Source organism: Schistocerca piceifrons, chromosome 4 (genome assembly GCF_021461385.2).
Source record: "Schistocerca piceifrons isolate TAMUIC-IGC-003096 chromosome 4, iqSchPice1.1, whole genome shotgun sequence".
Classification (NCBI taxonomy): Eukaryota; Metazoa; Arthropoda; class Insecta; order Orthoptera; family Acrididae; genus Schistocerca; species Schistocerca piceifrons.
Genome location: NC_060141.1, coordinates 569373570 through 569398956, shown reverse-complemented (window position 1 = coordinate 569398956; position 25387 = coordinate 569373570). Strand labels below are relative to the sequence as shown.

General features: G+C 40.1%; 1 protein-coding gene across 1 annotated transcript in view; it reads left to right on the top strand.

Moving 5' to 3' along the window:
- Positions 1–25387, top strand: part of LOC124796009 (facilitated trehalose transporter Tret1-like) — a 148996-nt gene that overhangs the window by 6696 nt on the left and 116913 nt on the right. The gene's annotated exons all lie outside the window — the stretch shown is intronic.

Genomic DNA, 25387 nt, shown 5'->3' with positions numbered 1-25387 from the left:
TGCCTGTGATTCTGTCAGTGTGACCATGTGATGTATCTGACCCCAGGAACGTGTCAATAAAGTTTCCCCTTCCTGGGACAATGAATTCACGGTGTTCTTATTTCAATTTCCAGGAGTGTAGTTTCCGTCGACAATAATGGAGCAATAAGAAAGTTCATAGAGAAACTGTGGCTTTGACAAAAGAATTCTAAGTTGGTTTGTTGACTTACATCTACACTTTTTCCATCGATTGCACCTTGTAATTTAATCTTACATAATGAGAGTGTGGGACAATCGTTCGATTTGTTGCATTTGCTAAAGGCTGTTTCACGAATTACTGAAATGGGACTGCCAGAGTCAGGTACTGCCGTAAATTTTACATCATTTACTGTAATGTGAATTACAGGATATGCAATGTTGTTATGTTTTACATCGTGTTCCTGGAGTAAGATGTCCCTAATGTTTTTCATTTTTACGTAATTACTAGCCACGGCAGCTACGTCGTCAGCTTCATAAGTACGTTTTGTGGCTGCCAGCGGTATGAGTCATTGCCTACTGCTCTTTGTTGGCACGCATCGTTATTGGGATTAGGAGACCTAACTTCTATAAATTCACCTTGCCGAGGGGGCCCTGCACTGTTTGAATCCGGCCAGTTCTGATGAAATTCAGGTCTCTCGTTATGTCGGTAGTTTCCACAGTTTCTTTTTTGTCGGTCATGTGAGGAGTATTTCTACCGGACTCGTAACCGCGCGGTTGACCATCTCGTCTGAAGTTATTCTGTCTCCCTTGATAATAATTATCTTGGTTCCCATATTGTCTATTTCTCTGATTGTCTCTGTCATAATCATTACCGTGGAGAGGTGATCTTTCCCTGTAAGTATTATTACTCTGTCAACAGTTGTCATATGGGTGGTGTCTGTGTTGGTCACGATTTGCGTTGTAAGAATAGCCTTGTCATGTCCAGTTATTGTTTCTGTCGTCACTGAATTGTGACGGATGTGACCTGTAATGATTGTTTTACTGTTTTCGCATCCCGTGACTGTCTGTGTCAATTTCTAATTCTTGTAAGAGACCCTGAAAAGCTTCAATGTCGTCTTTGCAACATCCTGCCAAAATAATATGTCTTAAATGTTCAGCCAATTTGATTAAGCAAATGCGGATGAGTTCTGAGGGGCTGTATGGGTTTGACAGGTACTGATTCTTGTTCAACATGTCTTCAAAATATTTGACAAGACTGGAAAATTTACATCATTCAAAGTGTTTCATCATTATGATGCTATGTTTTACTCGGTCTTGAGTAGCTTGAGACCAATACGCTGAGAGGAAGGCATGATAAAATTCTCCTTCACTGTGACAATCGTGAATGACCGATCGTAATCTTACACCTGGTTCATTCTCTAAGTAGTCACACATAAATTCTAATCTGTGCTCTAATGACCAGTTGGGAGGAAAACAATGAGAGAATTGATGAAGCTACGCTCGTGGATGAATGTCGTTGCCAGATCTCTTAAATGTTTTGAATTTACGTGTAGTACTCAACAGCTTATAGTCAAAGTCATCGTGTCGGCGAGTCGCACATCGGTCATTGTTACATCTTGTTGGCGGTTCCATCTCCGCACATCGGTCATTGTTACGTCTTGTCGGCGGTTCCATCTCAAAATTCGCTGCACCTTGCCAATTTCTTTCATAATTTCTGAAATGCCCTGTGTTATTATTTTATGGCTTTTCCGTATTTCTAAGTCCCTCTGCCCGTGTTGGAGCGCGAGTCTCCTCTGAAACATTTAATTCTTGTATTACTTGTGGCAACTGATCTTGTACTTCCCCGATTTCTCTTTTGTGTTGCGTATTAATTTGATTCTGATTTAGTTTGAATTTCCTGATTTGTTCGTACTCTTCTGTGTCATTAAAGACTACTGGTCTTATGTCATTCAGATTATCATCTACCTTCGTAGATAAATTATTTAGCTGATCGACTACTTTCTCTGATAATGAACTAATTTCCTCCATGTGTCTTTCTGAACCAATTTTCAGAGTATCTACTGAGTCCTTTAAGTTTTCCTGAGTTTTTGCAAGTTACATAACCGAATCGGTAGATGCAACTGAGTCAATTTTAGCCCGCAAGGTCTCGCGATTTTCATGAACAATGGTTTGCAGTTCTTTTATGGCTGCTTCCTGATTCTGTAATGGATTTTCATGCTGCGAAAAAATAGATTGAAAATGCTTACAAATTTGTGTTTTTACGTCATTACAGACTTTTTGACATTTCGATTCGATTTTATGAAACTCAGTAGTTAAATCTTCACGTGTTTGTTGAAGTGTTTCTTTAATTTGTTTCTGATTTTGTTCAGTTTGTTGCTGTGACTGTTTTTGATTTTATTCCATTGCGTCTAACTGTTGCTGTGTTTGTCTATGATTTTGTTTCATTTGTTGCATTAATTGCAATAGTAATGTATTAGTGTCTGGAATCTGTTCCTTTATGCTTTTCGGCAGTGCATTTGCACCGGCAACATACGCATTTTGAAAATCGGAAAATGTGTCTTGACTTAATTGAGAAAAAGGTGAGGAAGTAAAACCTGAATCTACGGTATTTGCAAGATTCTGTCCTGTCATTTCGAGTTCCTGGGGCAGGCTGTTGCCGACCGATCGATCGACACTACTACCCTGTTAACTAGCTGTTTCACTGCCTACACTATTATTTATTGCCTAGTCCATTTCCCTTGCGCAATTACCAAATTACTATGTCGAACATTAATTAATTCATTACACGGTGGCGCTAACACACTACTCTCGTCTTCACTGTCTTCTCAATTTACTTTGGAGCCTAGTATTACGTTTTTCACATGCCATAATTGTCACAATATTTCACACGATAACACAGAAAAGCACAATTTGAACAGTAAAATAAGAAAACACATTAAAATAGCACTAAAAATAATACCTAATTAATTGCAAGCACAGCTGCGAAATATTCGGTGCAAATCTACATGCATGCCGCAATTGTTTTACTGTACAACAATGAAAAACTACAACTACAACTACAAAGAAGATTCCTTCTACAATTACACGATAGCAATAAACAATAGCTACACTAATTAGACAAACTACAAGAAAAAAATCAGAAGATTCCAGTGAGGTATCCTCGGCTAAGGGTCGACATATGAAACATCCCCTTAGAATAATTAGGAATGACTGTGCTGGTAAACGTCTTACGTTATTTGATTTTCAAACAGCTCAGCAGAACTGAACGTACTCAGACATTTCTCTCTTTACTTATTCTGATGAACACAAAACTGACACACAATATTTTTAGCGCGACGCAATCTTACTTTCAATAATCCCTACAAAAGAATGACCCTGACTAACAATAACCTATACCTTTCATGAAACACTTACCTCACATAAATCTACGTTACTCGAACTACTGCAATACAGCGAGCGCCAATACTGCAAGCTAAATAAAAGATTCTAACTACTGATCGGCATAGTTAGCAAATGAAAGATTTTGATAGAGAACAAACAATGTATTTATCTTAATAGTGTTCACAAGTCATTATCAGTTCATGACATCCAGGCTTACAAATCTACTCTTTCTGATGGACACACGTCCAGATCATCCGCTCTCAAAACTCCACCATTTCCCTCCCCACATCCACCACTGCTGGCGGCTCACCTTCAACTGCGCAACGCTACGCGCTGTTCACATCCAATCGCCCAACACTACAATAGAGAAAATTCCAACAATGAAAACCAGCCACAGACTTCACACAGCACAGTCAGTGATTTTCATATAGAGCGCTACGTGGCGTTACCAACATAAAAACCTAAACAGTGCATGGGGGCTTAATTAAATTAATTATGCAAATATTTTTTAATTTTCGTCGCTGTCTGTCCGGTTACGCAGTCTCGTAACCGGTTGGCCCTGACTGGTATTTGTACGCAATCTGACTGCATAGAATAACAACAAAGAATGAAAGGAAATTTCCGTTAACACAATTAATTAATTAAGTCCCCAGCAACTATGAAAGCTACGAAACAACAAGGCACAAGTGTCGCTGTTCTGTGTGTGGAAGTGTGATTCAACGTACACATCTGGCACGGTTCTTCCTCAATAAGACCAGATATTTTACACACCATTTATACTGAAGTAATTAAAAAAAAACAGAAATACTATAATTGCACATAGAAACCAGAAATACAGTCTAATACAAGAACACGAGCCAGATGCTTTGTTGACTGAACCTGTGTCCAAGAGGCATTATTGTTTAAGACATTGAAATAATAAAAAAAAGGAATTTTTTTACCTTCATATATATTGACGAAAAGCACACTCTGATCAATACAGCATCCCCAATCCAACAACATCTGGTGTCTAGCCCATCAAAACAATACTACAAGTTCTGAACAAGCACTCACTACCACAACTTCTCAACAACGACTCACCACTGCTACATCTCAACAAGCACTGCCTACTGCTACTTCACAATAAGCACTCTCCACCACGACTTCTCGACAAGAACTGCCAGTGGAGGCGGCTGAATAATACTCTTTGGCGCAATCTCTGGCGCAGTGGCTCAGTGTAGCCACCTTTCATATGCCCCTCCTCCACGGGCCAGAATTTGATGGTATTTTTGCCAGCATTGGTGGTGAAAATACCACCAAATTCGTCCAAAAAAAAAAACACAAACAAAAATAAAAGATAATATTAATAATTAAATATCATATAACTAAATAAATTTTGGCTTTGCACTGACCGTTCCATAACCTAATATATAAAATACAGTAAGGAATACAAATGCTTTCATACATGTGATTTTACATAATAGTTTACACAAGTACCATTCAATCAATGGCACCAGCAATGTCAGATAGGTGTAGGTAAGAGTCTCATAACATTTCACAAACAGTAAATACACAAAAAAATCAGTTTATACAAATATTCACATAAATGCTTTCCATAGTTCAATAAACAAGTAGTTGACAATTCCAGCAGTAGCACCCAGCAATGGTCAACAGGTGCAGACACCAACGAGTGACATTATTTCAGTAGAAACAGTTCCATCAGTGGCACCCAGCAATGTTAAACAGGTGCAGACAGCAAGAAGTAACATCATTTCAGTAGAAACAGTTCTAACAGTGGCACCCAGCAATGTTGAGCAGGTGCAGACAGCAACAAGTGACATTATGTCAGTAGAAACAGTTCCATCAGTGGCACCCAGCAATGTTGAGCAGGTGCAGACAGCAACAAGTGACATCATTTCAGTAGAAGCAGTTCCATCAGTGGCACCCAGTAATGTTGAGCAGGTGCAGACACCAACAAGTGATATTATTTCAATAGATGCAGTCCATCAGTGGCACCCAGAAATGTTGAGCAGGTGCAGACACCAACAAGTGACATCATTTCAGTAGAAGCAGTCCATCAGTGGCACCCAGTAATATTGAACAGGTGCAGACACCAACAAGTGACATAATTTCAGTAGAAGCAGTCCATCAGTGGCACTCAGTAATGTTGAGCAGGTGCAGACACCAACAAGTGACATTATTTCAGTAGAAGCAGTTCCATCAGTGGCACCCAGCAATGTTAAACAGGTGCAGACACCAACAAGTGACATCATTTCAGTAGAAGCAGTCCATCAGTGGCACCCAGCAATGTTGAGCAGGTGCAGACACCAACAAGTGACATCATTTCAGTAGAAGCAGTCCATCAGTGGCACCCAGTAATGTTGAGTGGGTGCAGACACCAACAGGTGACATAATTTCAGTAGAAGCAGTCCATCAGTGGCACCCAGTAATGTTGACAGGTGCAGGTAACAGTCCATAATATTCACTATCACTAATCAGACAGTTCATCAGAGTTCATTAGCATAAATTAAACATTTCTAAGTGGCACCCAGCAATGTTGAATAGGTGCAAGCACGAACAACAGTTTGAAGGCACAATTGCTTTTACAAAATAATTATCAATGCTCTTACACTAAACATGCAAATTATAATAAACACACAAATGATATCAGATAATTGTCATATTAAATATTACAAATACACAAATATCCGTAAACCTATAATATTTATGGGTGTCTGTGCAAGCCACAACAAACAAGTAAAATAATATTTAGGAGATAGGTCGGTACCAATTATTTAGGATTAGGAAAGGAAAACACACAAAACACACTCACTCATCTTTCATCCACATTAAGTACTACTATGTAATAGAATAGTGTTAACTGTGTAAATGCAATTCTGTCCAAAATTTTATGTCCAACTTGTGTATCAAGTAGTAGTGGCAGCAATGTATAACAGTCAATAATAGTTAGTCAACATCATAGTCATCATGTCAAGACCAATGTTTGCCAAGCCAAATCAAATGTACGGTTGCTGAACAACTGTCAGTGTTCCAAGATATGCAAATACTTTCTCTCTCCAAAAAAAGTATATACTGCTTAGTGATTTAACAAAGTGTGTGTGTAGACTATCTTCCTTCTACTTGAGTGTTCTAGTCTGCCAACTTCATCTTTCTTGTTCCATATAAACCAACAAGAAAAATATGCTCCTCACTTACTTTACCTCTTATCCACCAAAACTCCAATAAACATTATCATCACATAATCTTAAAACTTCAGTAATACCTCTTACGTCGATACATATAAACATTATCATCAATATCATTTACCTTACCTCTTGTCCACCAAAACTCCAATAATCATCAACTTCACATAATCTCAATACCTCTTCAATACGTCGATACATACAAACCTTATTACCAATATCATTTCACTTCGAAAACAACTCTTTCCTCTAGTCAGTCTCCTCGAACAAGTACAGATAAAATCCTAGTGCAAACTTCAATTCATCGTCCCATACAATCCGAAGACACAATGTCCACACACAACCTCTGTGTAATCCATCTGACCCAAATCTTCTACTCATTATGAATTATAAAATACATTTTGGTTACTTTGTCCATCATTAAACAAAAGAAATGCATACATGACCTCTAACAGCCTTTACTTCGAATAACTTTCAGTAAGTAAGTACGAGTACGGAGTGTTAATGATCGTAATATTTCACAGTGTGTACACCACTTCAAGAATCATAGGAAAACAGAAGCAAACATGTGGAGTATTTCTTGTGTCAAGTGTCACTTGCTATTTCAATTGCTCACGAAGAATGCAGTGTCATAACTGTCAATGGTCTAAAGCTAGTGTTGGTATGTCATGTCGTTAGCTTCCTTCCTATTAGCATAAATTTATACAGGTTCCATAAAACCTCCAGCTCATGTGACTTCAATGAAGTTTCTTGTACTAATGTCGTTCGTAGCATTATAGTAGTTCATTTTCTTATCTTAAAATATATGGCACTGAGCGTAAGCAAAACATCTAATAGCGAGTAAATATACCAATAGAGAACAGAATGTCAACAAGTGGATGCAGCACAATCCCTACAATGAGGCTGTGCCAAGCAAACAATCTATAATTAATACCATAGTGTAACCTAAACTCTATGTTCATACACAGTATGTGAGCATTTCTATATACCAAATTAAAGAATAGTTATGACAACAAACAGAAATGTGTAAATATGCAATCCATACGCAAAGCAGCAAATATGTATCTTACATAATAAACAGGTCATTAGCATCATATCAGCGTAAGCAAATAAATTTTCATATGTAATCTTAATAAGTAAACATGAAGGCGCAAGCAGATAAATCACAAAGTATAACTTACATACATAACCATATCAGCACAACTTATCAGGTGACAATTATAATTTAAATAAATAGGCACAGCAGGCACATAATAGAAAAATATGACATCAGTGAAAAAGCTGTGTAGCCATGCAATGCATAATATACACAAATAACAACCCTGTTCATTAATCAATCATTGTCAAATCAGTTAATGTATGCAAGCACGTCGCTTCACAAGTAAATTCATAGAACATGAAATTTAGTACAAAGTATGAATCACGTAATCGTGAGCAGCAAATTACGTCTAAAGTACGTACCTAAGTGGAAATATGTTACCTGAAAAATAAACTCAATCAATAGTTGTCTTTTTAGTTTATTACTTTCTTCTTCGAAATTACATTCTTCCTGAAAATTTTCTCGATAGCAAGTCCTCTTAACGTCGGACACACACAGAATTTACCTGAAGGTCTTAAATATTTTATACAGCCGTATCCTGAAAAATACTGAACGTTAATAACATTTATCAAGTCACTATAGCTTTATACTGAATTGAATCAGAGAAATTAGACTGTGTATTTGTTTACGGCTGTCAGTGCATTTGCACTGAGCGCTCGAACAGCTGTAGGTACGCGTGACGTAGGAAGTAGTTGTTTGCGGTCAACGACTGCCTTGTGCGCCGCGCAGACTTGACTGTTGCTTTGAGTATGTGCCGCCGCCGGAACACGGCGCGGTATCCTTGTACTCTCCGTGTTTACATGTAACTGTTAGTCTCTCAAAAGTATGTCATTCCATAAAAATTTTAACGTTCGATATATGATGTATTCCCTTAGAGCGTCGAGATTTAAGAGTTTCTACTTCGACAGTGTTATCATGAATAATTTTGTGAACTCTATATGGACCGTTATAAAGCAGAAAAAAATTGCGACACAACTCTTTTCCCTTGTGAGACAAATGGTGAGATTTAATTAACACGTTTTGACCAACTGACAAGGTTTTTAAACGACCAGGACGTTTAGCTGATTTCTCTCTTCTAGCAGCCGCAGATGCAATATTTCGTAGAGCCGGGTTGACAACTTCAGAATGCCGCAGTTTCCGTGTAGGCGGAAAAGGAACGATTTCAGAAATGCGATTTGTCGGTGCTTTATTTTTTAATATCAATATAGGCAGTAAAGAAGTTGAATCATTAGGGAGTTCATTCAGAATGTTTTGAAAAATATGAAGATACTGATCCCACGTTCTGTGATTCAGATGACAGTAAAGACGACACAATTTATTGATTTCCTTCATCCATCTCTCTGAAGCGTTAGATTGAGGGTGAAAAAGTAAAATGAAAATTGGTTTAATCTTACGACGCCGTAGAGCACGAAGCCAAATTTTAGAGCGAAACTGTGATCCATTATCTGATATAACCTTATCAACATGACCCACTTCTTTAAGAAAATGTTTGATGAAAGCGTTAGATACTGAACGAGCTGTTGCTTTGCGTAAAGGCGTAAAACACACATATGTTGATGTCAATTCCACTGCTAACAAAATGTACACAAAACCATTAGTAGAACGAACCACTGGACCGAACAAATCGACTGCAGCCATCTCCTTTAATTTCGCTGGATTGATAGGAAACAACGGTGCTCTGTGAGAAATAGTTGGCGGCTTAGCCTTTTGACATAATTTTCATTTGGCAAGAAAGATCGAATACGTTTTTCCATGTTACTGAAGTAGCAATTTTCTCGTAATTTATGAAAGCATTTTCTGGGACCAAAGTGTGCATAACTGAAATGTGTGTACCAAATCAATTTATTAACTCACTCATCAGGAATGCAAACTAACCAAACAGAGTTGTCGACCGATTTTCGTTTAAAAAGAAAATCATTGCGAACTAAATAATACTGTCTAATCGCTACACTTTCCTTTCTCCTCCACTTCTCCTTAATGTCCTTCCAGATTGGATCCTTGTTTTGCTCCTTAGCGATGTCCTGGAGCGAAGACGAAATAAAATTCTCAATTGCAACACCTTGAATATACATCAAACAATAATTGTTTTCTTTGCAGTCCTCTTCAGCACTTTGTTTCAAACCTATAGGTGCACGTGATAAAGCATCAGCAATAATATTTGTAGAACCCTGTATGTAAACAATACTAAAATCAAATTCCTGTAGATGCAACGCCCATCGTGACAATCTTCCATGTGTTAATTTTGTTGACATAAGAAATTCCAGAGCTCGATGATCGGTGTAAACCTTAGTATATCTGCCATACAAAAATATGCGAAATTTTGTGAAAGCCCATACAACACCCAAAGCTTCAAGTTCCGTAATCGAATAATTCTTTTCTGATTTAGAAAGAACACGACTTCCAAATGCAATAGTTTTCTGTACTACAACGCCGTCTTCTTCTATCTCTTGAAATAAGTGTGCACCCAGGCCTTTGTATGATGAGTCCGTCGCCAAACAAAAATCTTTAGACAAATCCGGATGTGAAAGAAGTGGAGCAGCAACTAAAGCATCATGAAGTTGTTCAAATTCTGACTGAGCTTCCTCATCCCAACACCAATTAGAATTCTTTCCAAATAGTTCACATAAACGAGGTGTGGCCAAATCGTCCAATCTAACAAAGCGTCTAAGAAAATTACAGACACCAAGGAAACTACGAGCATCACGTTTTGTAGCAGGAACAGCATAATTACGAATAGCATCTAGTTTCTCTGGATCAGGAAAAATACCTTCTTTAGAAATAATATGACCAAGAAATTTCACCTGAGAACGACCAAATTTAGATTTTTCCAAGTTCACTGTAATGCCAACTCTTGCAAAAATACGTAATAATGAATCCAAAATTTTGTTATGCCCACTCCAAGAACGTTTAGCAATAAGAATATCGTCAACATATGAAGTAATATTGTCACGAAGATAATCAGGTAAAATTTCGTTTAAACTACGAATGAATGCTGCTGAAGATACAGTAAGTCCAAACGGTAATTTCCGAAACTGGTAACAGTTACCAAAGGCTAAAAAGGCAGTGTATTTTCTACAATCAGGGTGGAGTTCTATTTGCCAAAAACTTGCGCGCATATCAGTCGTGGATAAAACTTTAATTCCATGGAAATGTTGAAGAAGTTAATCTAAATTTTGTGGGCGGTCAGTTTCAGGAATGATGATATTACTTATCTGTCTGGAATCCAAAACCAAACGAATTGACCCATCCTTTTTAAGAACGACGTGTAATGGGCTGGTATAAGGACTGACTGCTGGCTCAATAATGCCTTGATCTAACATGTATTGAAGTTCACTCTTAACCTTGTCTCTGTAAGCCGAAGGAATAGCGTACGTTTTCCCCCGAAATGGTGTTTGTTCTTTTACTTTAAATAAATATAGTAAGCCTTGTATAGTTCCTGTGTGTTGACTAAATACTGTAGCATGTGAAGTCAAAATTTGGTGCAGTTCTTCTCTCGCAACGTCATCTGGCACTTCTGCTTTCTTAACCTTTTCATTAATTAATTCTTCGCTATTAATTACATCATCCATCGCGTCTCTGTATCTATTGTCGTTGTCATGAATGAACACATTATCGTCATAATACTCAGCGAAAACATCAGAAGTAAGAAACCTTAAACATTTTGTATCTGATTCAGATCTTGTTAAACATTCGAAAAATTTCAAACATTTCGGCATTCCGGCAACAGTCAAATTCACACTTCCTTCTTTAAAGTTCAAAATTGCCTTATGTGTGTTAAGAAACTCCATACCTAATATAATTTGTGTACTGAGTAATGGAACAATAATAAAATTAGCAGAAAATTCTTATCCTTGACAAATGAAATTTAAGTTGGTCTGTTGTTTGACTTCCACACTTTTTCCAGAAATAGCTCCTCGAATTGTAGTTTTAGAAACAGGTAACACAGGACAAGCAATAGTTCTTACACATATACGAAAAACTGATTCACTAATAACATTCAAAGGACTCCCAGAATCTAAAACTGCAGTGAACTTATTCTTACCCACACATACTTCAATAACAGGATGTAAAAATGTGTCTACATTATGTTCCTTTTCGTCTAGCAAAATGTCTCTCATGTCTTCCAGGCGTACGTAGTGTAAAGTCGTAGTGTCATTACTTTCTGAACCGTCTATATTGCTGCCAGAAGCCGAAGCTACAAGTCATTGTCGATTGCTTGCGTCACGTCTTTGATTATTCGCGTCATTTCGCGGATCAATTTCTACGATTTGCACTTGTCTCTCTGAAGTTCTGCCACGTGGAGGATAGGTCCCTCCTGTCTGTTAGATGCAAATTCTTGGTTGTGTCTGTTATTAAAATTTCTATTTTCCTGGCTATCTGCATGACTACTTTTTGTGTAATTTCGACTGTCACTTCTGAAATTATTGTTATATCTACTACCCTTGTTATTTCTGTAGTAAGAATTTCTATTATTGTATGAATAATTTCTGTCTTGATAATACCGATTACTGTTTCCGTATGATTGATCATTCCGGTAGGAATTTCCGATATTATAATTGTCTGTGTAATTTCTGTTAGAACGTCTGTTATTGTCATAAGGCTGGTATCTATTGTCCAGTCTGTTTCGACCGTCATTCTCAAAGTTACCCATATAACGTCCGTTCCGATCATTATCCCTTCTCTCTTAAAATCTATTGTAATTACTGTTACTGAAAAAATTACAAGAAGTCCCGTCGTCGTTGTCATACTCAAGTTCTTGTAGCAAAGTCTTAAAAGTCTCAATATCGTCTTTACATCTTCCGGCTAAAGCAATTTGTCTTATGGATTGTGGCAGCTTAGTTAAACAGATGCGAATTAATTCAGTCGGGCTATAAGGGCTGGATAGGAACTGATTCTTTCGAATCATGTCTTCAAAGTATTCTGCTGGCGTGTGGAACTCAAACTGTTTAAAATTACGCTGCATAATAAGACTATGTTTGACTCTGTCTTGCGTGTTTTCGGACCAATATGCCGATAGAAATGCATGATAAAAATCATTTAGATTATTACAATCTCTAATAAGTGCGCGCATGCGCGTCGCCGGTTCGTTTTCTAAATATCCACACATAAATTCCAGTTTGTGACTTAGTGGCCAATTTGGTGGAAGTGCGTACATAAATTGATGTAACCATGAACATGGATGTATGTCATTCTTAGAATTGCGAAAGATCTTAAATTTCCGAACAGTTAAGAAGTGTTTGTAGTGAAAGTTTTCTCCCCGTGGCGACAAAGACCTACCGCGTCTGTCCCAGTCCGAATGTCGATTATTGTCAAGTTCGCGCGCCTGACGCTCTCTTGTTGCATCCCGTAAATGAAATAAATTATTGTCTTCAAAGCCCTCTGCTATCTGTGATTCTTAATGTCTTCTGCTGTCTTTTCCTACGATTTCGCCTTCAGTTTGTTTGACTTGCTTTTGTAATGCCTCAAATTCCCTTTTAACGCGTTCATTAAATTTTCCCTGTTTTTCAACATGCTTATTTATGTTCTGGTACTCTTCGGTTTCTGCAAATGGTAATGGAGCTGTATCATCCGAATCTCTGTCCCCATTTAAACTAATATTTGTCAATTTATCTGAAATCTCCTCAACTCTTTCCGATAAGTCACCTATTTTTTCTTTCTGTTTATTTACGTCTTCCGTAAGTGTCGCGACTCGGATTTCAGTATTGACACATTTGGTAGATAATTGTTCATATTGTTGTGTTAGGTTATTGATTCTGTCATTTGGTACGGATTCCTCGATTCTCTCAAATATTTCTTCCTTATCGTGTGCACGTTGTAAATTTAACTCTGAAAATTTTTGTTCTATCACACGATCTCTTTCTTCCTGTTCTCTATCCTGTTCCTTTTGTCTGATTTCTATTGAAATTAATCTATTATTGTGAGCATTCAAAATCGGTTGCACTTTTTCTCTAATTTCTTTCTTTAATTCATCTTTCATGTTTGTGAAACATGTCTCTATTCGTGAGTCTAACCGTGTTTCCATTGTTCCCATATCAGTTTCTAAACGTGTTGCCAAAGTTCCCATCTCTGTTTTAATTGTTCCTATTTGTGATCCCACTGTTTTTAATTCAGATCTTAACTGTGTTTCCATTGTTCCCATATCAGTTTTAATTGTTCCTATCTCTGTTTTAATTTCAGATCCCAAATTTAATATTGCACTCATCAACTGCTCCACATTGACTGGTTTGCAATTCTTTTCGCCCCTAACATTTCCCGCAAAACCAGTTTCCTTCGTCATAGCTGTAATGCTATCTGTGTTCGATACTATTCCAGAATCTTCTGTCGTTAATCTCGTATTCCGAAAATTTTTTGATTGTGAAAAGTTTGAAATGGTTCTGGACTATTTTCCCTGCTTATTAAATTGTTTTCAACTTCATTATTCATCATACTGTTCTCCTGTATTGGCGAGTTCGCCATGTCAACAATTTCGTCATTCTGACTATCCATCATTTTTGCCTTTTTCATCGATCGCGTAATCATTTACAAAACATACAAAACTCGTCACTATATGAAAATTACACACAATGACACTTTATCACCAACAATATCATTCACACGAAATGTTTCCCTCAAACACGATAAACGAACAATTGAAATCTTCATAATTGCACAAAATTGTCAAACGCATATACAAGACATCAAAAATTAAATTCTGCAAAATACCATTAGAAGAATGACAATTACCAAATATACACATGCAATATAGACTACAATTACTAAACTACAAATTACTACAACAATACTACTGTCTGCTATTTTTACGATCAAGAATTGCAAGGGACGATCCGAAGCAGCGGTCGCCACGTGCATGGGGGCTTAGTGAAATTAATAATGCAAATATTTTTTAATTTTCGTCGCTGTCTGTCCGGTTACGCAGTCTCGTAACCGGTTGGCCCTGACTGGTATTTGTACGCAATCCGACTGCATAGAATAACAACAAAGAATGAAAGGAAATTTCCGTTAACACAATTAATTAATTAAGTCCCCAGCAACTATGAAAGCTACGAAACAACAAGGCATAAGTGTCGCTGTTCTGTGTGTGGAAGTGTGATTCAACGTACACATCTGGCACGGTTCTTCCTCAATAAGACCAGATATTTTAAACACCATTTATACTGAAGTAATTAAAAAAAACAGAAATACTATAATTGCACATAGAAACCAGAAATACAGTCTAATACAAGAACACGAGCCAGATGCTTTGTTGACTGAACCTGTGTCCAAGAGGCATTATTGCTTAAGACATTGAAATAATAAAAAAAGGAATTTTTTTACCTTCATATATATTGACGAAAAGCACACTCTGATCAATACAGCATCCCCAATCCAGCAACATCTGGTGTCTAGCCCATCAAAACAATACTACAAGTTCTGAACAAGCACTCACTACCGCAACTTCTCAACAACGACTCACCACTGCTACATCTCAACAAGCACTGCCTACTGCTACTTCACAATAAGCACTCTCCACCACGACTTCTCGACAAGAACTGCCAGTGGAGGCGGCTGAATAATACTCTTTGGCGCAATCTCTGGCGCTGTGCCTCAGTGTAGCCACCTTTCTACAGCCTACTTACACACTGCTGGGACAGCGCTATGCAGTGACCGGTTGTGAACCACTAGGCTCGCAGCAGGCAAACCGGCGCGGAAGAGGGCAATGTGATGCCGACCGTTGTTAGTCGAGCTGCGGTCATGTGTCGAATCGTTTTATCTTGTGACTTCGGTTTTACACATCTGATGGAATAGACTGACCGTGAGAGCAGTTGTTTTTTAATTTTTATTTCTGCGACAATGATTTTATATTAGCTGCTCTGCCTCATGTATCGTTATATCCAAATGATTTAAACATGTTAAGTTACATTCAGGTATGTGGTACTGTACTAATAGTAATGTACAGAGTGTAACTCATATAACCCCTCCCTCAAACCTGTCATGTTATATCTTCACAGAGCCGATATGGCGGCCGGGGTGACCGAGCGGTTCTAGGTGCTACAGTTTGGAACCGCGCGACCACTACGGTCGCAGGTTCGAATCCTGCCCTGGGCATGGATGTGTGTGATGTCCTTAGGTTAGTTAGGTTTAAGTAGTTCTAAGTTCTAGGGGACTGATGACCTCAGAAGTTAAGTCCCATAGTGCTCAGAGCCATTTGAACCATTTGAACAGATCTGATGATGGCACCTTTAGTGAGTTGAAACCGGTCATCTAGTAAACAGTATTTAAGCGATTTTGTCTTTTGAATTATTTCTCCACCATGAGTTACTCACAGATTATGAATCCCATAACGACGTTTTCTGAGGCGAAATCAAGAACCTTTTCATTTGATGAACGAGGCTCTTTGGTTAGAAAGCCTGTCCGTTATGGTATCGTCCGTGAATTGCACGTGACTCTTGGTCAGTAGTGGATCGACAGGGATTCCCAACAGTTCCAGTGGCTTGGGAAGTCAGTAAGGAGATGAGTGACATCGCTTATGCGGGGGAACTTGACCATACGCGTTCCTTTGGAAGTATCTCTATCTCTTATGTTTCTAAACAGTGAGACCATTACATTCTGAAAAACTGTGACGAAGAAGTTACGTGAAAGCTGTGTTAGTGACCATCAGGTTGGAATAGCGTGAGGAAGGAAACATGAGGGAATTTCTGTTGGGCTCAGGTTACCTGCCTTTCGAGAGCAGTGTTCCTCTTTCCCAGGAAAAAATTAGATTGGTAGACAGCTGCTTGCAGCTGAATGAGCAGCTACTATTTGGTTGTCATCTCAGTGGCTACAACCTAGTGAGGGCAAGCACTAACACCAATAGGTGAAGTGAGTATGTATTGAAATACTAATTGGAGAGCAATTTACAGACCTTGAATAGGGAACCTACCTTCAAGAATAGAAGAAGGAGAGAAGGAACTGATGTAACTTTTGCGTTCATGCTAATGGATATTTACATTAGACAGTGGAATGTAGCGATGGAGCTATCCGTAACTGACCATATGTGTGCTAAATTTGAGGTTGAAATGGATGTTAAACGGAGGATGACCTACAGAACTCCTATGAGAAGAGACTGGGATTCGGATAGAAAAGACCTAAACTAAAACTTTTATGAAGTCAAAACTTAGACAAGAAATGCATTATATTTAGGAGTAGATTTAGGGAAAATGGCAGATGAAGTGGCGTCTGGCATGATGACGTAGTACTTACAAAACTGTCCAATCAGCAAAAAGTGCACAAACGCGAATGTACCTTGGCGGAACAGTAATGTGGACCTACAAAACTCAAGTAAGAAGATTGTTCAGTTTTCCAAAAAGGAAAGATCTATGGCCAGAACATCTGGAGGCCCTTGACAAACACAATCAGTCTTCTTGGAATATACTCTGTGATGAGGTGGAACGTACAGCTGTCAGGGCCAGATTTCACAAAATAATCAATAATACCAACAAACCTAGAATGGGGAAACAGGATGGTGGGTATATAAGGACAGTGTTTGAGACATCGGATGTGCTCCTTAAGACTAAATGCACTCTGGCATATAACACAGACTAAGATTCAGCTCCATTGAGGTAGGTGGGCGTGTTGTCCCTGAGGGTTACTGTACTTTCTAACACAAGAAGTTTCCTGATCGCTGTACCAATCTAGTGACCGACTTTAGAATCACTTGAAGAAACACGCCCTAGAGACCACCATAAGCAGTTCTGGCATTTTCTATTGGTTTTGTTGCTGTCAGAAGCGAGGTTGTGTTTTGTGCAAGGTTTGTAAACATTACGAGTTTTAAGTACGTTAGTGGTGTACAATATATTAAGGCTATTTTGAAGATGCAGAGTTTTATGATGAGCAAAATTCTATATGTTAGCAAAACAAGTAACATAACGTGTAGACAGTTAACCTACACATACTTCATCAGTCGTACACCATCTTGGACTTGAAACAACGGAAGGTCTTATACTGTGCAACACGAGATAATTGCAGATGAACAGAGTTTCTTTAATGCGTTAACAATTTTTCCTGACTTCAGAATGGAAATATGTGTTAGTTTCCAGCAGCTTCGATTTGAAAATCCATTTATTTTCAACTGATTTTTGAAACTACTTCTTCTTAATTTGATTTCACTTACTGATTATTGGTGTGTAGTAGAGTATTAACGTAACATATAGGCCATTACATAAAAACGGTGACGACATTTTCTCGACTGCAACACTTTTAGTTTGGATAGCATATTGGTTCTAGGTAGTTGACTATGTTGTAGCCTATAACAGTTCTGCGCATTTGAAAGAACCTGACTTTTCCGGAGTTTTCGTAATTTCAGGAACAGACTGCAGGACACACAAAATGAATGCTATCACTTCAAAATGCAACAGGAAAATATACACTCTACGACGAAAAAGAATGACTCACTATGAAGGAATTATCCGAATGGGACGAAAATCGGTAGATGTGATGTACAAGTATAGACAAAGAAATGATTACAGTTTCCGAAAAATTGGATGATTTATTAAAAAGCACGAACTTTACAAACTAAGTCAATAACGTAGTGGCCCACCTCTGGCCCTTCTTTCCAATTGGTGTTGGAAAACACCGTCACGGAAAGCTTCAAGTCCTTTAGACTCACCAGACAGGACAGGGCAGATCCCAGGAACTTGCGCTATTATGCACAACAGCCACAGGACATGGACAAGGGCGTAATTAGGAAATAACGTGGGTACAAAGTGCCACAAGACTACTCACCTAAAAATAAATTAATTACATGAATTTTCTCACATGAAGCTATACAGGCATCTCTACGTGTTTGCTACCCTTTCACATATGCATCTATACTCCTCAAAATCTGTGACAAAACATGCGGCTCTATTTCTTCTTTCAATCCAAGCTGATGAGGAACCCTCACTAACGAGCAATCCCCAAAAATTGTTTGAACAAGTATTTTGTAAGTCCCTTCTTTCGTGCCTAAATTGCGTTTTCTTAAAGATACGTTTATGCTGCCACCTCACTGTTTACTGCTCGACAGCGCGACGTTATCAAGCTGGCTTGTGTTTTACGCCAAAACCACTGCAATACGTCCTGAAAGTTAAGCCATGATTAGCTGCTTCAAGGTTACTCCAGCAGTGTCGTGTTTCACTCTGCTAGCAATGTGAACAGCTGCAAATTACTATCAGCAAGCAGCAAGGTTGCAGAATAGGTGCAACAAGGCTTTGTTGAGCAGCGAGATGCAGTGTACCATTTTTTGTGGCGGCGTTCGTAGGGACAAACAATTCGCTGTAGAAACGGCCTACGAAGTCACCGCCACACTTTTAATAGCGGGCCGACCGGTCCGCTGGAACAGTGAACAGAAAGATAAAAACCCAAACACTCTGATTAAATAAAAGTCGGTACTTATCTTTATTAACGAAGATACAGAAACACATTAGTGAACTCCGTGTCTACAGAAATCTGTCTAGTTCGAGTCGGAGCGGCTAGGTCAGCGTCGGCTGACGACAAACAACAACTCTGCTGCGATGAACACACAACTGACTAGCAAGTACACAATTCGGTGGCGAGTATAGAACTGAGCGGCGAATACAGAACTGTCCTAGCGCTCGCGACTCCAGTGCTTAAGAACCCAGAAGCCAGCGGTGGCGCGCGCAGACTTGCGGCGATTTCCTGTCTCGCTGGCGCTGCTTATGCGGACGGCGTCCGGACTTCGATGCTGCCAACCTTTTGGCAGCGGGCTCGGGTGGCAGTACTGGCTAGATACAACACCATTAATGAGCGGTAAGGTGCCAGCAGCGAGACCACGGCGCATTTAACATACACCATCGCTGCACGCCCCGCTTCTCCCACGACCTTCGCCGCCAGTCCTGAAACTCGAGGCGTACTTGACTATGTCAAGGTCACTCTTAGCATTGCGTGGTTTCTCACACAGCGTAATCTATGTCTCCATCTAAATTCACATTCTGTAAACTAATCTGATGCTCATGGCAGAGGGTACTTCTCATTGTACCATATTATAAGATATGGAGCCCGAGAAAAATTACTTCCTCAGCAACACTGTGCAACCTTAATTGGGTTAAACTTACCTTTGTGAGGACTAAAAGATCGAAGTGTAGGGAGCTGTAGTGTACTTCTAGATTCCTCAATAACGGTGCTTGCGACGTAAGCGTTCTTTTAAGAGATAGTTTGAGCCTAACTTCAAGCATCTACGAGCTCAGGTTTTCCTGCGATTTCGTGACGCCTTCTGTCTGCTGAAACTGGTGACTTCTTGGCTATCCTAGTTGATTGGGCAGAAAGGTGGAGGCCGGTATCTCTTGCTTGGTGATGCCTTGCTCCACCTTCCGCTTCGTAGGTGGAGCGCTGGTAGGGGTAGATTCTCCTGCTTCCGCTCAGAGGTCACGTGCAAGCGCCGCACGGAGTTGGTAGTTGGTGGCAGGTCTCCTGTCTCGACAGCCAAGGCGACTCGGAACGCAGCCCTCTTACCGCTAGTTGAAAATGAGAGAGAGAGGGTAAGATATATGTGTGTATGATAAACTCTTTCCCTCGAAACTGTTTCTCTCTTTCATACCTCCTCTGTGTTACCACTGATGACGTGTCACTGATCTCATTTGTACTAAGACTGCAGTACACGCCTGTTTCTTCCACCGCTCTGAGTGGTATGCACAAGTTCTAGTAAATGTTCACCAACCTGCAGTCTTCTATAGTTGTCCTCTGCGCTGAAAATAGCACGTAGCTCATGAATCCGTTATCTTGGGGCTCTAAGAAACTCTTAGCGACGAACTGTTATTTTAAAAATAATTAAATTTCCTATTTGTTTGTTTGTAGGGGATGCCACTCGCTTTTTTATTAGCAGAACACGAGAAACTGTACAAGCACATTCCACTGTAGAGTCACAAATAATTTCTATTCTTCAAAAAATTATTGAGCTGCGTATTTTCGCAATTACAGCTCTCACATTTACAAGCTAGACATTGAAACTGATACCGCGTCAGACAACATGTGTGTCCTCTGACACTTCACAACCAGCTCTGATTTACAAACTAGACATCGCTAATTGAAATCTTAACTGACACTTACCGCGGTAGACAACATGTCTGTCCTCCAACACTGCCAAACCAGCTCTGATGTTACAGCCGAGCGATCCAATTTAGGCGCGGTCCGAAGATCTGCGAAGTACTTCGCCTGCCTTTTCGTTTAGCAGTTGTTTATTATTCTGCTGTTATTAATACTTGTGAAATAATGGAATGATAGCACACTTTTTAGAGAGACGCTTTAATTAGAAATGTAACCAAATACACTGTTTAGTTTATCAAATTTTATTCTCGAGTCAGAAACATACAAATTTACAGTAGCCATACACACGAATAACTATATAGTATTCATATTACATGTGCCCAGTACTTTGCAACCTCCAAGGGCTTGGAGTGGCTTGCAGGACATCAATCTTCGTGCAGGATGTAGGGCACAAAAGGCACTGGAGTATGTGGCTTGTGGTTTGTTCTTGTCCACAATCACAAGACGTATCTTCTGTTATGAAGCCCCATCTCTTCAGCTTGTCTCTGGATTGTCCAACTCCTGATCGTAATCTGTTTAAAGATTTCCACGCCAGCCAGCTCTCGTTGTGTCCAGATGGTAGTTCTTCAGCTTCCGGGGTCTGAAGGTGAGGCGTCGACTTCTTCCATAACTCCACCCTTGCCTTCTCTGGTGAAATGGTGAGCTTCTCGGATGTTCTCAGGAAGCTCTTTCGCGATATCAGCCGTTGCTGTGGAGGATTATGTCCGTGCAGTGGATGGGCACTGTCCTGTTCCACTTTCAGTCTCTCCTTGTTGGCAGCCACTGTTCTGCGTACCCATGGTGGCGCTATTCCAGCCAGGCAGTAGAGCTTATCAGTTGGGGTAGGTCTTAACCAACCTAGGTTTATCAAATATTAATAACAGAATATTGTCATTTTGGCACGCAACTACCGAACGCAGCAACCAATCTCAGAAAAGGACAACAATTTAGGCGGTCTTTCTCACGATACCCGTACCGAACAAACCACGTGTCACCGTACCTCAAACCACATTACGTCGTCCTGCCACTTCTGCCTTCCCAACTGCTCTAACAAGGACGTCTTGTGCCTGAATATGATGGCTGTAAAGCCAGAAATATTAGAGTCTCTGTCACTATGATTGCTTTGAAGGCCGCATTTGCTTCGCCAATGGCAGTGACCAATGTAGTGCGCACGTTCGTCTCTCTGCTGCGTCTTCTTAGGCTCGAGCAGCGTTTCTGTCCTGGGCGCGTCTGTTCCTCCCTCTGTTGGTGGGGTATTCCGGCTGTTCGCGGACTGGGGAAGCTGCAGCAGTTTCTTCTGTCTGCTAAGACGGCTTCGAGTCATCCGTTTGAAGTCGTGTCCTTCTTCGCTTACGTACCTTTGCGACTGGGGCCGCCATCTTGCCGTTGGTCTAGTTGCAACATTTGGCCCAGGACAGCTGGCGCACATCGGAGTTTCTGCTTTCCTTGTGTCGTAGGCACAGATGTCATGCTTACCTGAGCACTTGACACATCTCACGGCGTAGTGGCACTACTTTGTCGCAAGCCCTTCTCCCTAGCACCTGGTGATTAGAGTCCAAGCCAGGGGGTGGGGAGGGAAGCTTCCACCCTGATGGGGAAGCCTAGGAGCTTCCGCAGCTCATCGCTATAGCAGCTAAAATTGCTGGCCGTTTTCACATGGCGAAGATAAGCGGCGATGGCCTCTTGTTGTTGATCCAGTTATGCAGCTTGATTTCTATATCTCCAATAGCACCCGCAGCAGTCCTTCATTGACTGCCTTTTCGTTGCAAAATTGAAGGCAAACTCCGGAGGAGCGTCATGGTTGGCTTCTACCGCTGTTTTGGCTGCGTCTTCATCTTCATGGGCACTACTACGATATGGACAGCCACAGCGACCTTACGCGATCGGAAGTCGGCCATACCCGCCGCCTGCATCTCGATTGCGGCATCCGAATCAACAGAATCGGCGCCGAATTCGAGCTCACAGCAGTCTTATTGCTCTACCCAACCTACGCTTCTGCACTGGATGTACAGGGGAGGCACAGGCGTATGGCCATCTGTCTTCTTGGGCCGATTGTCTATCTCGCTTCGGAGCACTACCGACAGCCCCCTGGCTGAGTCAGCTCCCTTGCGACCGTCCCGTCTGTCCATGTTGTGGCGCAAACCACTACAAACTTTGCTGTAGGCATAAGTACGACACAGCGACAATTTCCCATTGGCCACAGCAGCAGCACGCCTTCTCAGCTCTCTTTCAGCTTCGGCAGCACAGCACACAATAGCATCGCTGCGCTGACTGCAGCTGCTCAGACTGAACTCCCAGCAGCGAAGCTTCAGCTTAAATGTACCCTAAGACTCTTCTAATGAATGTCAGCCTGGCCTCTACTTTTCTTACTGTTGTTTGTAGTCATTCCACTTTAGGTTGTCGCTATGAACGGTTGCACTTAGGTTCAAATGGCTCTAAGCACTATGGGACTTAACATCTGAGGTCATCATTCCCCTCGACTTAGAACTGCTTAAACTTCACTAACCTAAGGACATCACACATATCTATGCCTGAGGCAGGATTCGAACCTGCGACAGTAGCACCAGCGCGGTGCCGGACTGAAGCGCTTAGAACCGCACGGCCACAACGACCGGCTAGACTTAGGTAATGTACAGTAGTTTCTGTTTCCAGTCATATATCGCCAATGGTGTAATCTGACAGTGACGGATTTTTTCATTTATTCATGTGCAATACGTTACATTTACTTACTTTCAGAATCAGTTGTCAGTACCTCCACCATCTGCGAACATGCTCATGAAGTTTTCAATTTTATCCAGTGGATAATTTACATACATAGTTAACAGTAACCGCGCTATAATATACCCTTGGGATGCTCCCGAAATCACTTTGAGATCTAGGGCTGGTTTAAGGCCTAACCGACACAACCGGTCAAAGGGCGCCGAGGTGGCAGGGGCGCCAGAGGCGTCCCAACTCCAATACTTCTACGCTGGGTGTATCACAATTAGTAGTGAAAGGAATCTATTTGCACACTCGCTAGATAAATATTTTTTTTAAAGATCACATAAAAGCCCAAGGAACGGCAACTAACGTATGTGGCAGATAGGAAAAGTCAGCCAGCCAGATGATGTGTCGCTTGCGTGGAAAAATTGGGGTGCGGGAGGCGCCAGATGTGTGACTTGCGTGGGAAAACGTCTGGTTAGAAGTGCCGATTACTTCTTGTTAAGAGCAAAGCGTTGAGTTCTATATGCTACTGCAAAATAAAGTCACAAATCTGGCCTGATATCCGATATTTTGTTCACTAAACCACATTGCGGAAGTTTGTCGAATGTCTTCCGGTTGTCAACGGCAGAAAACAACAAATAATTATTTACTCTTGAAAAATAAGATTTTTGTCTTCTAGACGTTCTTATGCTCGTTCCTACTCCATCCACAGTACGGCATCATAGATCATTGCCTTTACTGCATTCTTTCAGTGAGTCATCCAAATGAGCTTAGTCTGCGTCATGCCTTTGGGAATCTTTTTGGGCAAATATCTGAGCGGAGTGAAAACAAGACTTCTAGAAATCACGCCATGGATTTTTGTCTGAATTTTACATCCAAACGAAGAGTGGGAAATGGAAAAATCGGATATCAAACTGACCAGCGTGAGATCTAGTTGTACAAAAAAGTATTTAGTTGTTTGAAAGTAATAAGGATATTTAAGAAAAACTTAACTAGTGATACGAGGGAAAACTGAAATATTTCACTAACAGCTGCTCCTAGCTATGTAAATGAAGTGTCAAAAAGTTCCTATCTTCAACGCCTAGCTATTTTAACGTAAAAGTTTGTATCGGTGTGATGTATGAGCGGAGCGGGAACATGACTCCCCAGAAATTACACACAGTTCTTTGTCCGAGCGTCCATAGCCAAACAAAGAGAAGGAAATGAACAAATGTGATATCATACTGACCAGCATGAGGTGTACTTTTGCAAAGAAAGATTTAATTACTTGAAAGTAACGAGAATAAGTAAGGAAAACTTAGTGACTCGAGGGAACATTTTTGGCAGAATTTTCGTAGCCAAAGGAAGAGTGAAATGGGCAAATGAGGTATCATACTGACGAGAGCTTTAGTTTTGCGAAAAAAGATTTAATTGCTTGGAAGTAATCAGGGAAGTCAAGAACAAGGCTTGTAAACAAAAAAATTAAATATCCAGTCAAATATTTCGGGAAATGATTTATCTAAAACTAAGACATAAGATATGTTAGAGGAACAGTTGACGCCCCTTTGAATGATGTTCGAAATCATTTACACCAAATGAGGTGTCGATTGAAAATTTAAACTACAATGTTTCACTTAAAATTTTAAAGAGTGCTAGGAGTCTGGAAGGTAGGGGATAAAGTACTGGCGGATGTAAAGCTCAGTTGGTTGTCCTTCCCATCACGACTCAGTTGTTTGTGATAGGGTAAAAAAAAAAAAAAGAAATGTTGGTACAGCAGTTGCCTGCGAAAGGCCAAGTTCTGAGTTTGAGTCTCGGTACGGCACACAGTTTTAATCTGCTAGGAACTTTCAGTACACCAGATAATGTTTGACTGTTGAGATTTTATTGCTGTACATGATTTCGAGCATTACATTTTATTTCTTACTTTTAGACAAATAATTTCACAAAATGTTTCATATGTATTTTTGCAGTTTTTTTCCCATGTGTCTACAGTGTACTTGTGACTTTCATATGTATAGACATCGATTTCTGGGAGAGTAATTATGAAACT